Source organism: Hippoglossus hippoglossus, chromosome 7 (genome assembly GCF_009819705.1).
Source record: "Hippoglossus hippoglossus isolate fHipHip1 chromosome 7, fHipHip1.pri, whole genome shotgun sequence".
Taxonomy (NCBI): Eukaryota; Metazoa; Chordata; class Actinopteri; order Pleuronectiformes; family Pleuronectidae; genus Hippoglossus; species Hippoglossus hippoglossus.
The window spans coordinates 15063548-15081474 of record NC_047157.1 but is presented as its reverse complement, the minus strand read 5'-3'; the positions used below and the strand labels follow the sequence as shown (position 1 = coordinate 15081474).

Below are 17927 nucleotides of genomic sequence, written 5' to 3'. Positions count from 1 at the left end.
TATGCACGCGCACGCACGCATTCAGACACACACGCTCACACATTTGCCGGTGCACATTGACAAGACATAGCAAAAACACACCCATAGTCACACACACTAATATATAAGTGCATATATACTGGATATCTTTGTATCGACATGTGGGCACACAAGATTCAAGAAACACCCAGACTTGGCAGAAAGTGTTTAAGTTATAGTCAAAGATTTATGAGGTTAAATCCAGATTTATCCAACTGAAAGTTAAAATACAAAAACCAAGTACAAGATTTCCAGAGTCCTCCTCAAACCCCCCCCCCCCCCCCCCCCCCCCCCCTCTCCTTTGTAGACCAATAAACACACTGTCAACCCTCCCACTGCCAAGATTGCAAAAGAAGCCACCTATGGCGTGATTTATTTATTGATGTTTTCCCCCTTAAGACACAATGGGAATTGTAGAATAAAAGAAGTGGTGAATAATTCAAGGCAAAGGGAGTGGACTCATTAAGACATCCATGAGGGCTGAAAAAAGAAGAGGAGAGGTGAGTCGAGGGAAGTCGGGACGGAGGAAGGAAAGACCGACAAAGAGAAAGAAGGGCAAGACCGGCGGGAGATCAAAGGGGAGGGTTGACAACAAAAAAGTCTGAAAATTTAATAGAAAATGAAAACAAAGAGAGAAAGAGATGATAAGGAAAGAACAAAGAGAGGAAAAAAAGATGGTTTGAAAAAGTAAGTGTAAATGATTGAGGAGATGAGAGAGAGGGCTCACTGACCAGTAAGAGCTCTGTAACGATCAAAACCAGTTGTGTTACACTAATGTAATAGTGTATCAGATTCCCTGTGTGTGAGTGTGTTTGTGTCCGTGAGTCCATATGTGTATCAGTAGAGATCAGGCTGTGTGTCAGCAGGTCAGCTAATCTCTCTTGTCAGCTAATGGAGCCAGATCTTGCAGATGGAGCGCGGCCTCTTTAGCCGTCCATGCTTCTAGCATGTTAGCCGCTGCTCACTTTGATACACAGCTGATAAGGCAATTGGCTTATGGCTCGGCTGTCAGTCAGTTCTTAACAGGAGATGTATGGCATCGATAAGCAAAGAGATACAAATGGAAAGGAGTGGTAAGCTTGTGTGTTGGAAAAGATAAAGTCATGACAGTAGATTTTATTATTGGACGGTTTAATGGGTCCAAATTATGGGCAGGGCTGTAATATAGATTTTTTTCCCATTTCCTTTCAAGAATACTCTCAATGCAATAATTAAGGGGGGGGGGGGGGGGACAGACTGCCAAGATGGAAACATAATTACACCCAACAAGGAAACAAATCAGATCTTTTTAGTCTGCTAAATGAGAAACAAATGTGGGCTCTATGTACACACTAAACACATGCACACATAAACATGAACATAAACCCTCCCCTCACTGCTGCACTCATGCTCGTGGGTATCATTTGCTTCATTAGCAGCAGCATCAGTCACATTCTGTGCCCGCAGCACAAAGCGCGCTAATTACAGACACACCCTAGGTGTCGAGCAGAAGATGCGTCGCACACAAACACGTCCTTACGAGCACATTGTTATGCACTCTGCGTGCAGAAGGAACATGCGATGATGAACACACGCAGCCTATGTAGTTAGTTTTTTTGGTGGCTGAATGCTGTAGTTTCTGTACAGTAGATGGTTAATGGTGTTAGCTTGTGTAACGAGGGGCAATCATGACATTATGAAATTATGTGGAAGAGCTATTAGGAGTGACCTTCTCCCCTTACCCTCCCTGCTTCCATTTAAGCTTCCGACTCAGTCCTACAGTCCCTTCTCCCTCTCTCTTTATCTCTCTCCGTCAGCCTCTCCCCTTTTCTCCTGGATGCTAACAGCCTGGCTTGTGTTTTTTTCTTATTTTGATGTACATTTTGACCTTCAGTGCCACTTTTTCTTTTCTTCTCTACCTTTGTGATGACTGATGCTGCTTGGAAAAAAAATGAAGCTCAACAATGCTCCCACAGAATGCATCTATTCATCTCTCAGAGAGAGAAAATTAGACGAGGATGAGATGGGTGAAGAGGAGATTTTATGTGTATGTGTTTGTGCTAGTAATGCCTTTAGGGATCAAACTGGAGCCAGACAGGACAGCAAAAAAAGCTGACATCAGTATCTGTCAGAGTTAGCCCTGAAACCAGATGCAGAGGCTTAACACAGTTGGAGACGACAAACCAGCTCCAACAACACAGACAGTATGTAACAGCACCAGCGGCAAATCAGCCAGTGAAGCAGATGCTGGCATATCCATACAGTGGCACATGTGTAAGAGCATGAATCGTAATCACTTTACAGTTATTTTTCCAGACAGGTCACATTGTAATTCAGGTAAACCATGCATAAATACAGTGTAAAGCAGCGGAACAGACAGCTATGACCCCTAAGGTTATCTGACGAGCCTCTGTTGTGAATGGGAGCATATGTGTGCACTTGTGTGCATGCCTGTGAAGCATCAAGTGATGAAGAGCACTGGTTGGGGGAAGGGGAGCTTGCATTGGCTGTTGCAGGTAGTGATGTCTGAGGAGAGATTACGCATTCAGTCAATCGGCACAACAGACAGAGAGGAGGAGGACGACGATGAGGGAGTGGTCCCTCGGGTTGGGTGATAAGTGGCCCATACAGCGATGGAGGACATAGCAACCGTGACTTGTGTCACACGCAAGGACGTGCGGTCGCCTCCGCAGGGAAAATCATCACGCCACGCCCTGAGTAGGAGGGCGAGGGGGAGGTGTATATATGTGACCTACGACTTCCATCACAATAGGTTTGACATCTTGAAAAGTAGAAATAGTGAAAATATAAAATTGAATGCGGGCCACCTGTCCAGAGTGTACCCCGCCTCTCACCCAATGCGGCACTTCCCCCTGCGACCCTCCATGGATAAGCTGTGTAGATAATGGATGGAAATTATGATGTCTCTGTTTTCCAGGTTTTTAACTGCAAGTACTTTTAATAATGGGGCTATTTCCAAAAAAAGTAATTTCTGCCCCCTGTGCTTCCCTGCAGAAAGCTTATTGCTAAGATTTGGACTTTGCCTGCACAGAAATGTGTCAAGGTCTCCCTAGGTTGGACGTAATCCTGTGTTTTCCACCACTTCAGGGAAATGAGCTACTGGCAGGACAAGGTCACTCATAGTGCTTTGCTAACGCATTTGCATGGAAGGGCCCCGGTGGTTGAATGACTGTCGGGAAGTGGCTGGATGGTTTTTTTCTAGCCTGATACTGGGCTTGTGGAGAGTCACAAAAAGTCACACTTGAAATTACAGAAAGTATATGTAGGCTACAAAGGTCAAATATGGTTACGACCATGTACATACAGTTCAAACACACACAAACACACTCACTCACGGTTTCATTACTAATAACAATGCAAAAGAGAGATACATTAACAATTGCAATTTGCAACCAAAACAACCTAAGCATAACCAACCACTTAACTGACTGCGAAACAGATCACAGGACCCGGTGCTGCGCATCTTCACAATTATTAACCAGGACAGACAACAACAGCGTCTTAGCAATCCCATTAACTTTGTTAAAACATGCAAAAGCAGCACTTCCCCTTAAGTGCTCCTCATCTAATCAAATACAAGGTCTTGTGGGGACGAGGCAGGAGATGTAAGGCTAGTAAATGTCTATGGAGTAGAGTGTGTATGGATGAGAAGGAACAAGAGAAGGAGTGAGAAGAAAATAACAGATATTGAAGCTCTTTGGAGAGAGTTCAGTCTCATATTGAGACTGAAATTAAAAAAAAACTCACACATAAAGTGCAGAAGAATGTTTCTCTTTCTTTCTTTCATCTTCTGTTGTGACACAACTGAAGTACATGTACTGTAACTGCTAACAGTCGGAGTGAGCTGTGCTATTGATTTGTCTTTTGTCCAGTATGGAAATCTTTTTTTTCTTCATGCTGTGTTTGCACTTTGCTTTATTTTATTCTTTGCTTCACGCTTGACTACAAGTCAATTTGTTGATTTACTGTACAACATCAGTAATGTTCACATAGTTCTAAAGTCAAGGTGAAAATCGGTATTGTCATTTTAGAAAATTGCTATGCTCCGAACCAAAGGCCAACTCTGCACGGACTCTGTGCAGTGAAGGGGATACACAAGAACCCTGCACCTTGGTCACAGTGGTGAATGGTTCTATATTAAAAAAAAAATGAAAAAATCAATGTACAAATACAGATTATTATTAGTGTGTTCAGTGACTCAGAAGACTACGCCCCACTGGAGATGCTGCTTCTCTCTTCATTAGCTTGTGTCCCATCTCTCTGTATCATCACCACACACAGGAAGACAGCAAAGCTCACATATGAGAATGAAAGAACACACATGCACACATACATGCACGCACGCACGCACGCACGCACGCACGCACGCACACACACACACACACACACACACACACACACACACACACACACACACACACACACACACGCACGCACACAGTAGCAGCAGCAGACTGAAGGTTGGTTTGGGTAATTGTTTGGCGAGACAAGTCAGTTTAAGGACATTTGCCTGCCATTCAAATGGGGCCGAGTGAGGATAAAAGACAGCAGAGGGACATGGGAAACAGAGTTTGCATGAAAATATGGCCAATGGACTTTATACATGGGTGCAGCTTAATTGTGCACGCCATCTGTGTGTGTGTGTACTCATTTTTGTGACCACTCAAGGACGTTGTCCCGCATTAGCACTGACTTTATCAGGACCAGTGGACCTCATGGGGACCAGAGCCTAGTCTTAATGAGGCAAACCTTCATTTCTGAGGTCCTGGTTAAGGCTAGGTGTTAAATGTGAATTGTGGTTAGGTTAAGGTGAGGGTAAGGCATGAATTAGTTATGGTTAAGGTTAGAGATGAGGTTTTGGTTAGGCTGTCATCAATGGGTAGAAGTCAATGCAGAGTCCTAAAAGGATAGCTACGCAGACCTGTATATGTGTGGGTGTGTGTGTGTGTGTGTGTGTGTGTGTGTGTGTGTGTGTGTGTGTGTGTGTGTGTGTGTGTGTGGGTGTGGGTGTGTGTCGTGAGAAAGTGTGAGAATGTGTTCACTTAGGATGTGACAGGTCACTGATGTTAGGCCTGACTCATTTAGTTGTAGTATGTGACTGTGTGTAGTTTGTGTGCAGTATAGACTGCTTGTGTGTGTGTGTATTTGTGTGTTGTGTTGGGTGTGTCTGTGTGTGTGTGTGTGTGTGTGTGTGTGTGCGTGCGTGACTCTAGGGTTAGATGTCAATACCCCTGGCTCACTTTCCTTTTCTCAACCCGCTATCACCATGACAACCTCCTGACACCGGCTCACCCGCACACAGCAGATATTTCTCTCCCATCCCCCTCCCACATGTTCGTCTCCCTCCCCCCATCCCCCCCATATCCCCCCCCCCCTTTCCGTCATCTATCTGTACTTTATACTCTCAACCTTCATCTCAACTCCCGTGTCTCCAACTCTTGCTCTCCCTCCCCATCTCTGCCTCTCTCCAGTTTCCCTGTTATGTCTACATGCTACCCATACATAAAAGAGCTCCGTCTCCTCCACTGCCGTCTCCGCCAAAAGTCTTTTATTTGCACTCCTCTCTCTCTCTCTCGCTTTCACTTCTTTTCTCTCTCCTCTGCTCCCTGCTGATTGTCTCTCACTCCTCATATCTGAAACTCAGAAACTCTCTCCTTCTCTCTCCCTGAACTCCGTTACCTCCCCCCTCCCTCCCTATAGAATGCAGCTTGTCTTCCATCTGCCCTGCACCACATCTTTATAACAACCATGCAGCCAAGATCATACACAATGCAATTACAGGTAGCATTCTATCAACCTCTGCCATCAACTTTTATCAAGCCTGAGAGGGACTGTCCAGTCTAGGGGGAAATTTGCAGGCTGGCACAGCATCGATACAACCCCCCCCCAACCCTAAGTGGCCGACTAACTCCCATCGCATCTGTTATCATTATCATCAGCAAACCATTTCTGCTTTGTAACTAAATCCAATCATTACCGATGGACTCCACGGTGGAGATCTATTTGAGGCGGAGCGGCTTGCGCTCTCCAAGAGAGGAAGGGCCAGACTCCATCAAAGGCTGCAGTGTTATCTGAGGCGCGCAGCCACGTCTCTGCTGCAGACCCTCGCCGTCTCTGCAAATCCCCCTCCCCATGTCTCTACCCAGCTCCAGCCCGTCCGCACACCACTGTGTAGTGGTGCAATGAGATCAAGGGCATGACATTTTCTGGAACGCACAGCAATTTTCACAAGGCGCAATATGAAAGAGAGTAAACAGACAACTTGTTCCATCCCGTCTGTGTTTGCATATGTCTAGTGTGTTTGTGTGTGTGTGTGTGTGTGTGAGTGTGTTTGTGTGTGTGTGCGTCATCTCCTGTCAGACAGTCAAAGGCTGTGTATATCCGGTATATCTGTCTTTATTTTATTCCAGGAGGAAGACAGGGTGAATAAGCAAAAAAATCTGGATGCTGTTCCATCTCTTCTTTTTTTATAGTTTTGCAAAGCTCCACTTCCCCCCTCCTCTCTTCCACCATCATCTTCACTCCCCCCCCCCACATCCTCTTCCTCTTCCCGGGGTATTGCCCCATACTCTGGAGCCCCAGCTGTGGCCACAGCTCCGCCGCACTCTCTCATCTCACTTTCCCTCTCGTTTTGCTTCAGTTATGAGTAAAGACAGATATTCCAGTGAGAGAGAGAGAGATGGGGAGGGAAAGACAGATAGAGGAAGAGAAAGGCCACGAGATGCAGAGGAAGCTGCGGTGACCTTTCCCTGCGGCTAAACAACCAGCTGATGAGCTTCTCATAGAGAGTCAGGCCAACCAGGTCTGACAATGTATCCGGTACAAATACACTGAACAAAGACGCCTGTGGCCAGCTGCTTATCCCATATTTAAATAAATCAGCAACACATACCTGTGCACACCTTCTCGCGGCTGTTTTCTAGTTCACCAAATCCCCTGCTATCTAAACCATCTGCATCCCATGAAAGCACGGCTTAAAATCCTGCTGATCGTGCTGGTTCTTATATATAGGACACCCGTACAGCGTGTCGCCAACTCCCACCAGGTAGTACTAGCCAAACAAACACAGTTTTTGCATGACAACATTTTCCAAACACCTCAGACACCTTTTTGTCCTTCATTCAAACTGAAAGGAGAACTCAGCATTTCTGGCACTTGGTGGAGGCAGACGGGAAAACAGTGTGTATGACAGCTGCAGAGCCAGTAAAAATCTCTGTCACTAACATTCACCGTTGTTTGTCCCCTTCTGAACCACAGGCTGGTCAAGTGAGCGCTCACTGCACGGTCATAAATAAAACACAGCCTGTCTGGACCACTGGATGGAGGAGGGACGGAAGGAGGAATGGAAAGACAGAGGGAGGAGAGGAAAAACAAGAGTTACGAGGGTGTATAAAGGTGGATGATTTACGGGACCCGCTGAGAATGAAGCCATCCCATCACGGACTGCGTACTGAAGGCACATCTACTGTTTGTGTTTGGGGTTGTGTTCCTCCTGTATAATTAGTGAGTTACTGTGTACACAGCCTGAGAGGATGCAGGTGAACTGTGTGTGTGTGTGTGTGTGTGTGTGTGTGTGTGTGTGTGTGTGTGTGTGGCAGGTGTGCATCTGGCTCTGCACACACTTGACATTTTAATCACTACAGGATCTCTGTCCTTTACCCTCCTATCTCTCTCTGCCCCCTGTATCCCTTTGTCTTTCCACAGTGTCTTTCCATCTTAATCTCCACACTCTCATGCTTACTGCCCGTCGCCCTGAGCACGATCACACTTTAATGTTACAATCATCTTTATTAAAATGTAGTGAAAAAAAAGAAAAGAACCTGCTCTCTCTCCAAGCATTCTATCTCTCCTTCCTCCCCTGCCACACCCAGTTATTTCAGGCCTGGAGGATTAAGTCTTTGCTTATGAGCATAATTACCTCGGTAAAAATATCCGGATCCTACGTCTATTCTTTCCAGCTTCTCACTATATCTCTGTGCTATTTGTCATTTGTCATTTCTATCTTCATCTTCCTCTTTCCGCTCAATGTGACACCTGCATTCCCCCCCCCCCCCCCCAAAAAAAACAAATCCACCTGTGTTTTCTCTTGAGGTTTTGCATCTTTTATCTGTTCCTCATTTTAACAAGGAGCCTCACCCGGCATCTTCTCTTCGCTGCCAGTCCTCTCTCTTCAGCACAGATCTCAACAAATGATCTACACAAAAATCTCTACCCGAAAGTCTGCCCCGCGTGTTTGGCCACAAAAACACATTCGCTTAATTCTTCCCGCTGTGCAACAGAGCGCGATGGCTGATGTAAACAGACAGTTTTATAAGCTAAATATAGAGTCTCATTATTGCAGATTGGGCCCTGTGCGAGGTTCTCTGTAGCGCCATGCCCAATTACCCCTGATCAATTCAGAGGGCAAACTCGAAAAAGAACTCACCCAACACCAACCTGATTTAAAAACACACACAAGTCCACCCTCCCGAGAGGCTAACAAGAACAGATCCACAGACTACATCCTCTTCAGGTGCGTGGTGTGTGGAGCGTGGAGCGTGGCCTAATTTACTCAGGCTACGTGCAGATAAGGATGGATGATGAGGGAGATGTAGGTCATAAGTGGTAAAAAAGAACAACAGAATAGGTTATATAAGCCCATGTGTCGCTGTGTGAAGTCTCTGTGACATGCAAATTATTTGCAACTTGGCAAAACAGATATAATGAGACATGAGACATCGCAAAAATATTCTAAGAAAAAGGCTCACGTGGCTGCCAAACTGAGATATGTTTATTTTGTTCAAACCAGAAAGGATGGGAAAGTGGGAAATGTGACAAAGTAGGTAAAATGCACTCATTTCAATGCAAATTAATGATTGTGGTAATGTTGAAGTTGTGAGAATAAAGGTTTTAAAACTTATATCGTTTTATACGATATTGAAATGTGAAATAACATATATTAGTATTTCCGTGTATTTCCACCTTAGCACCACAGTAAATTAATGCCAAGCTAGAAAAAAAAAGATTACAGGGCACTATGGGTCAAAGCTTATCAAAGTTTATCAAAGTTGAACTCCACATGAATCCACGCTGCTATTTGCCTCACCACAGGGAGAAAATGATTTATCCGCCACCAGGCTTGCCCTGATTGGAATTGATTGGGAGGTGAAGAGTCTGCACGGATACGTTTGCCTATGTATGACCAGGCCCTGAGACAGCCACGGTTTGTGATGTCACGAACCTAAGAAACCAATATCTGTCAACGTGTGGGTGGGGCCCAGTAGCTGGAAGAGGCCCCTCCACCAATGGTGAGCTGTGAGGGTGGGAAGATGGGGGGGGCAAGGGCGCGGCCATGTAAGCATATTCCTAGATCTCAGTTACAAAATGAAGAAGGAAGGTTTACATTCATATTTAATCCATTTTAAGGCCATGAGGGGAAATTATTCCTCATAACAAACATTCTAAACATGTTATCTTGAGGATAACGTGTGTGGGACTCTGAAAGAGAAATCTATGGGCAATAATAATGCTGGTTTATTTCAGAGTTTATTAGTGTTGGGTGAAAACTCCAAATTATTATTACTTTTCATATATTCATAAATTATTTAGGTTTGTTTCATTTAAAATGTAATTTATCACAAGCTGAGAGATTCTGCACTCCTGCATGGGCTGAAGTTGTTCCCAATCAATCTCTACTGTCACTCTGCAGAAACTGACGGAGAGAAACATATTTATTCTTCTATATATGTAAGGTTATATTACTCATTAGACACATGCAAACAAATGTCCTCTTATGTATTATGTGAGTTGAGGATGCACCTTCAGCAGGGAAAGAAGCAAGCCAAAACAAAACGAACAACTCAAAGAGAAAACCCCTTAAAAAATCTCATTCGTCTCCTCTGCTGTCTGACATTTCTTTACTCCTTGACATTTTCCCTTTCTTTCTCTGTTCCTGAATCTCTCTCCTGCTGCTCATTTTCAATTTTCCTCCTGTGTAGCTTCTTCTTTTTCTTTTTTTTTTTTTACAATCCTCTTTGTCTCCGTGCCTCTTGTCTGACATTACCCTGTTTTAACCTCGCACGCCCCTTGTCTGCTCTCCTCCAGCCAGCGCCTGCACGTGTGTGGTGGGTGTAGTGTGTAATAGGATGGCACAGTAGGTGAGATTAAATTAGGCCAGTGTATGGGGATTACAACCCACTCAAAAACTGATCCCCTCCCACTCTCTGAAATCCAACCCTAATGAATATATCATGGCTGACACAGCAGATAAAGCGACTGCAAGCGCCGACAATCACAACATCACCAAGACAGCGAACACTGACAGCCCGGCTACGTACATCACCTGCAAGTGCTTGAGGACACGGTGTCTTTTCAAGTGTGTTCGGATGCTCGTGTTTCATGCCCCATCTCTTTCAGTTATGGTTAATTCAAATGAAGTGTAAGTTTAGCCAAGGGGAAGAGCCAAGTGGAAGGAGAAAAAAATCAATACTCTTAAATGTAAACACTCCAAATGAATGGGTTCAAAACAGTATCAAACCACATTGTGTTTCTCATGTGATAAAATGATGCGCGCCGCTCTGTCAATGTCAAACAGCACACTTACTCTAATGCCTCGAAACACACACACACATACACAGTGAGGGCGCTCATTGGCGTAATGCATTTCCTGGCTCCTTACCTTAACATTAATGACATTACATCACATTTCATTTAGCTGATGCTTTTATCCAAAGCGACTTCCAATAAGTGTATTCAACCATGAAGGTACAAACCCAAAACAACAAGAATCATGTAAGTACATTAGCTTCAAAAAAGCCAAACTACAAAGTGAGACTTGACCGAGACCATCTTCTTAGCCAAGGTGAGGTCGGAGGAGACGTGTCTTTAGCCTGCGGCGGAAGATGTGTAGACTTTCTGCTGTCTACACATTTCTGCTGAGGAGCCAGTTCCAATCATTTGGGAGCCAGGACAGCAAACAGTCGTGATTTTGTTGAGTGGCTAGGTGTCCCTCGCAAGCCGATTGGCTTATGCATTAACCATCACATCTAAACTAAAGCTAACACGAACCCCAATCCTTAACCTAACACTAAAACTAATTCTAACTTTAACCCTAGAAGCAAGTCTTGACCCTCAAACAGCCAATTGAAAGTGGGTCAGAAAGTGCGGACTGTCCAAAAATGTCCTCACTCCGTAGGTTTGAGGCTCAAAAAGGTCCTCACAAAGACCGCTGTACAAGTACAAGTACACATACACACACACACACAGTTTATGCCGGTTTTCCTGATTATGTGTGTGTCTCAGCTGCAAGATACCAAACATTGCTTTCCATTCTTTTAGTATAATTTATTTTGTTCATCAACCCACCACTGAATTTACAAAAATTTCATGGAACATCATTTGATCAGTAAAATCTTGGGTGTGCTTCTGAGATGCGTCAGCAGACTGGATATGCTCGGGCATGAGGCTCAGCATCATAATATAACCCAAGCTTTCCGATCCAGAGAAAAATTGTTTCTCTCAGAGGAGAACATGTTTCTCTGAGAAAGACAGAAACATGTTTCTCTTTGCTCCCTCAGAAAGAGAAACACGTCAACTGCTTGACTGTGATGACGCCTCAGTGCCTGAATGAAAATGTCTTCTAAGAGAACTTTCTCAGCTTGGGAGAGACAGTGACTTGCAGCCTCCACACAAAGCATTCAGCCATGCCTGTCGAATACAACCTGTATGACTGGTGGCCAATTACTGCTGTTCTATTAACTGCCTAAATAAACAGTATTGCTAAGTTAAACTAAAGCAGATAAAGTGGTGACAACAGAAAAAAAATCTGGGCTAGGATGAAAGTCGTACAAAATACATGGAGTGTAGAGAGTAGAGGAGGAAACTGACAAGAAAAAACACCGAGCACAGATCAAGAATAAATTCCAACAGTATTGGAAAGGCCTGTCAAAAGCTCAGCAGAGCAGTGTGATGTAACTTCAAGCAAAGCAACAGTGCTGAAGTAGCCAACCATGCCCCAAAGATTCATTAAAAATGCAGCCAGCCTCACAGCAACAGATCAATAAATTAGTAACCCAACGCTGTCATGTCCCCTTAATAAACAGCCAGTGCAATGTAATCAAAACCAGAGTGCTACAGTGACACAGTCATTCCCCGAAGTGGCAAAATATGGTCGATGGAGTCTGAGATGTTGTCAATATTGCCAAATCGACTTATTGGGTAATATCCAAAGGTGCTACATTTGCTATAATGGAAATTGCCATGATCACAAACACACACATACACATGCACACACACACTAACAAGGGGAAGACAATACCGCCCCTGCTGACCAATGATTGAACTCATGACAACTCCCAAAACATGAAGATAAAAAATCTTCTTTGTCCTCTGGTGGCAGGCTGCAGTATATCGGCCACAGCGAGGTCCCGCCAGTATGCGTGCTTAGACAACTGAGTGAATCTCAGCAAAGATGTTTCACGCCATTTTAATGGCATCTGGAATAATTAAATTAAATGGAATAATTAAAACAAAACTTCAGCTCTAGAATACAGAAGAGGAGGCTTTTTGTTAAATGACTCCCACGACCATCAATAACAGCAATTACAATATATTGGTTTCTTTAATTTAAGAAATATGTCTAATTCTATTTCTGATCAAATCTTTAGGGACTCTCAGACATTTCAAAACATTACAAGGATTTTGAAAACATATGAATTAAAGCTTCTCTATTTTGAGTTAAAATAACCACGGGCTTTTTGTCGGGAATAATGAGAGTCAAAATAAAGTATTAAGAATTTACTTTGAAGAAGAGAAGGAAACACATATCTTAACTTCTAAGCTATTTATACCCAGAAGCCATTAAAGTTACAGACTTAGCTACTGTATCTCAACAATGCTGCCATGAGACATTTGACATCGTCCTTTACAAATGACAATAACCCAACATTGATTAATGTAGGTTATAATCCATTCATTCATGGGGGCATCTCGCACTGGTTCCGCTGATGGTGAGTCATGCACGCACAGGCTACCAATACACAGAGAAGCATCTCTGAGAATCAACAGAACACTTCATAGAGAGGAAACATGCAGTCGGGAAACACAGTGGACAGAGGGTCAATTTAGTCCAATTATATCCACTGATGTGGACAATAAAGCTTCTTTTCATAGAGCTGACCGGGTTCCAGGAGGAGTGACGATGAGGGGAATTCTGTGTGTTGCCGAGACAAAGAAATAATTTTGTCAGACTGAAAAAAGATGAGGACAGCGTCAAGGAGGAAAAAGAGAAGGACGGACAAGGAGTTTCATATCTCCTCTCATTCATATTCAACCCTGTGTGTCCTAGCTTTATTGCTTTGCTGCTTTTCCTGTCTGGCTCAAACAGAGCACACTGGAGAACTTTTACTCACCGAATTGGAAGATGTTTTGCGACATAATTATAAAACAAAACGATAAAGAAATTGATTATATAGGCCTTTAATGTCCTAATATTTGTCCTTGGATATTTGGGGCCCCCAGTTTCGTTATTGGTTTGGCAGTAATTAATTTCTCTCCTGGTAGGACACAATATCCACCACAGGGTTCCACTTGTGCAATTTTAACCAGCAATAACACATGTGTTTCTCTGGGGGATTCTACAATTCCCCCTCTCTCATACCATCACTTCTGAGAGCTGTAATAAGGTAACTCACTCTCCCAAATTAAATTCATTTCCATACATGACGCCTTTATTCTTGGCCCAGTCTCCATCGCAGGTTCAATTGTATAATCGAATTGGATTTATGAGTCTTTGTCTGAGAGCCTCTTTCTGGGAAAAAGCTAATAGGAGCGTCAGTCATTATTTTGATTAAGATGTGTGGGCTCTTGTGTCCACCACTGCATGAATACTGATAGGACAAGTGAAACCAGAGAGGTGCACGGCGAGAAGAAAGAGAGAGAGACAGAGGCAGTAAAGTAAAATGGATTAACGAAGTCTGTTCCTGCAGGAAGCTGTCTAAGGAGAGAGAACAGGACTCTTAAGTGATGACTGGAACAAGGTGGTGCAGAGACATTACCATGACGATGCTCTCCCACTTTATCTTCCATAACAGCATTCATCTTTCCACCATCACCATACACCAACCTGCTTTTTAAATCAGTCTTTTTTCCATCTTAAGATTTTCCTCCCTGCTTATCTCATTTCACCTTTTTTTAGAAACGTTCACCCTTCCCTCTCGCTGGCCTCCTTCCCCTTCTCCTCATTTCTCCATAATGATTTGCCCATGGCGGGCCTGTCAATCCATCTGACCCTTAGCTCCCTAAATCACCACAATGTATTCTCCAGCAAACCCTGACAGCATGTCTACACGATCCCCCCCACTTGACACCCAGTGGGCTGTCTCCCATCTGCACAATCTAAATCAAACAGCCTCCGAGCTGCAACCAGGGAGGGGTTGAAGGGTGGAGGAGGAGGCGGCGGCCGACTCTGCATCTTGACAGCATCCTAAAGGTGCACACGCAACCGCGCACACAAGGGCAGGGCTTCGAAAAGACACGCAGGCGCTTGAAGACAACAGGAGGGAGTTCCCTTGTGAGCTTTTCGAATCAGCGCTCGTGTGTTTGTCACTTTACAAAGATAATTCTCAAAGGAGGACAAAAAAGAAAGCTGAGATGAAACAGTCACTCTTGACACTTTGAGATAGTTCTCTCACTTAACCCTTATTTTACCCTGTTTCTGCATTTAATAGCTGAATCCCCAGGAAGTGCAGTGTGTGGTCTTTGATCAGCAGCAGATGCTTAAGTAATCGGGACGATGAGGCAACATTGGAGGATCTGTAATTTAGCGCACTGCAACAAGATCTCTGTAGTGTGTGTGTTTGTTTGTGTGTGTTGCAGAGGTTGTGCCCGTGTGAGTGTGTGTGTGTGCGCATTTATCTGTATTCGGTGAGCGGGATGGCAAAGGTGCCCCGAGGCTATAACAGGTGGCTGAGGAGCGAGGGGCCAGTGCAGCGCTGCTCTTCCCTGGAGTTGTTCCTAACTGGCAGATTGAGAGCAGATCACTACTCTCCTCCTACACAACACCAGCTCTCTACTTCCACTGCAGGCCTACAGCCAGTTGGAAACAGGCCAATCGCCGACGCTATCATTCCATAAAATATAATACAGCAAAAGCGTAAATATCTGATCATACACTGCGACGCTTTTGTCTCACAAATGGCTCTGATTGCAATCAGACGTATTATTTGTGAATAGATTGTGTACAAGTCCTCCTTTAAATCTTCTTTTGCCACAGCCCATCCTCCCTTGTGACCTTGCCCCTTCATATATCCTCACTGATCCCTCCTTCTCCTCCTTTACTCCCTTCAGAGCTCATTGCAGAGATCATGCATTAAAGGATGCATTAAAGTCCAGCGTCTCCTCCTTCACCTTTATCTTTTATATGTTGCTTACCCCACCCCACCCTGCCTGTTCTCTCTTTTCATCGGAGATCTGTCTCTCTCTGTCCCTCGCTCTCGCTTCACATAAATCCCTGTTTCCATCCATCTCTTTGATGGAACAGCTCAATTAACCAGCCGGCGTCAGAGGGGAGATTACATTCTGCACCATACTGTAGCGAGGGTAATCATAGACTCCAAGTCTCGCCAAGCTACTCTGACAACAGCATCGCCTCCACATCAGCAGCTCACGGCTCGGTCTGATCCGGCGACCACGGCCATTCAAACCCCACTGCATTAAATAGCATGATAATGTGACCAGCAGTGGGTCTCTGGAGCATTGCTGCCATGGAGAAGATACACACACACACACACACGTACACACCATCTTCAGCAGCAGCTGTATCCTGATCTATTGTGTGTACGTGTGCAGTTCAGTGTGTTTATGGATGTTGTACAGATGGTAACAAGTCATTGTCAGGCACAGCGCCTTCGCACCCCTCCAGTCCCCTGACTATGTTCATCTGAGGGAAGCTGCAGGCTACCGAGGCATGGAGGGAGGGAGAGTAAGAGAGAAGGTTCACTACACCGCTAACACACACAGACACATAATACAAGAAGATACACATGTTCGTGTCTTAGCGTAAAATATGAGAATATGAACAAAGACGTGCTCACTCACAAAGCACCACATAAATGCATAAACAACAAACCTTTAACAGCTGCGTTCGTCAATACACTTTTCTACATCGTGAACACAACTGGTGTGTGTAATGTTGTCTATTTTCTGCTGTTGAACAGAACAGATGTGTAATAAGCCACAAAGACAGTAGCCAGCTGTGTGGCATTCAGCCAGGTGAGTGCCTCCTTTCCATTGGCACACCTCCACAGTCTGCTGTGTGCACGGCCCCACCCTTATTTTCCTTTCCTCTGACATCTCCTTCCGCATCTCTCTCTCTCTCTTTCCCTCTGTCTCCTGTTGATATCTCAATCGTTCTTTCTTTTCCTTCTACCACTTTCTTTTTTTAAACTCCTTCATCTCTGTCTTCCCTCCGGGGTGGGTGGTTTAAGGTTACTCATGCTCTGTCTTTGCCAAGGCAAACCAGACCCGTTGCAGTCTGCTCTGCTGTGCTGTTCACCATGTAGCTTGTGGAGTTTCCTCCTCCACATCAATGAAAATCATAGCAGCACATTGCAATCATGAGCTGCACTGAACATGACGCTACTCAGCTATTAGCTGGGGGAGGGGAATGTGGGAAGAAAACGAATATTCATATTAAAGTAGCAAGGGAGAGGGGGAGGCAAAGCCAAGCTGAGAATTGTTGTGAAAAATTGTCCTCAGTTTACGGAATAAATGCTAAATATTAACTTCAAAGAGCAGATTTTTAAGTAATTGCATTATATGGTTGGGACATTTGGTCAGATATTGTGGAGAAATATGTTTTTCCTCTAAATATGAGGTGATGCAACAGATTTAAAGCCCATAAAATTATTCTTGAATCATTTGAGCACCTAATTTCAAACACAAATCTTAACTTCATACAAATCAGACATTAAAACAATGAAAATGTAAGGCACTGTTATATTGTCATTATGGCCAATTAAGTCATCAGTGAGGCAGTACAATGAGACTGTTGTATATTCAATATTTAAAGAATCAGACCCTGTTGCATGCACTGCACTGAATAAAGATTTAATATAAAACATCAGAAAAGAAAAACCCTTTTCTCTAAAAGTGTTCTGCACCAACAGGTTATCCATGACACCCGGCTTTAATACACTAGATGTCTTAGGACAGTTACAAGTGATAAACTGCCTCACATGTCTGTCTAATTTGATTAAAGTGTTGAATTAGTTGTTTTTTCTAAACATTAACACGGCTGAGAATAAGGAACCTAAATTTTCATGATCCAGTCGTCTTTTGCTGCAAGAATAAGATGAAGCAAAGGTGTGATTCCATAACAAGTCATCTCCACCTATAGGAGCCTAATTAGTCCACAGTCCGTCTCTCTCATGTGATGACAAACTGTTCATCCCGTCACAAAAACATCCTCTTACCTCCACGCTGATGCTCGATCCTCTGGCAAGTCCTGGCGTCTTCTTTTCCTCCCTCTCTTGCTTATCTACTCGTGCCTTTGCGTCTTCCTCTTCTCCTTCTCTGTGAAATTGATTGTGCACCTCTCCTCTCTGCTGATGCTGCAGTGATAGAAAAACACACCCTCCTCCGGCCGCTCTCTCTCTCCACCCCTCCTGACTCTCATTGGCTGCCTGTTAGAGGTGACATCACCCCTCTTCTCTGCCTGCCTGCCTCCCTCCGTCCTCCTCCTGTTCTCTCCCTCGCTCTCTCCTCACCTCAATCTCTGTGGATCCTGGCCATTCCTTTATTGGAACTCCCTCCCTCGCCTCCTCTCCTCCTTCTTGTCCTCTATACCCCCCCTCCTCTGTCCTCCTCTGTCCTCCTCTTCCCCCCTGCATGTGTGTACAGTGTGGATTTGTATAGGTCCAGCTGCTCTTATT

At 44.3% G+C, this 17927-nt stretch overlaps 1 protein-coding gene across 7 annotated transcripts in view; it reads right to left on the bottom strand.

Annotated features, from left to right (window-relative positions):
- l1cama (L1 cell adhesion molecule, paralog a) overlaps positions 1 to 17683 on the bottom strand; it is a 43760-nt gene extending 26077 nt beyond the window's left edge. For 2 of the 7 annotated variants that reach the window (XM_034590300.1, XM_034590302.1), the window contains exon 1: positions 17469 to 17681. The gene's annotated coding sequence lies outside the window, so the exon portion shown is untranslated. Of the gene's footprint in view, positions 1 to 17468 lie in introns of all 7 variants that reach the window. The other 5 variants (XM_034590295.1, XM_034590298.1, XM_034590297.1 and 2 more) reach the window with 4 other exon arrangements.
- Between the last annotated feature and the right edge of the window lie 244 nt (positions 17684 to 17927).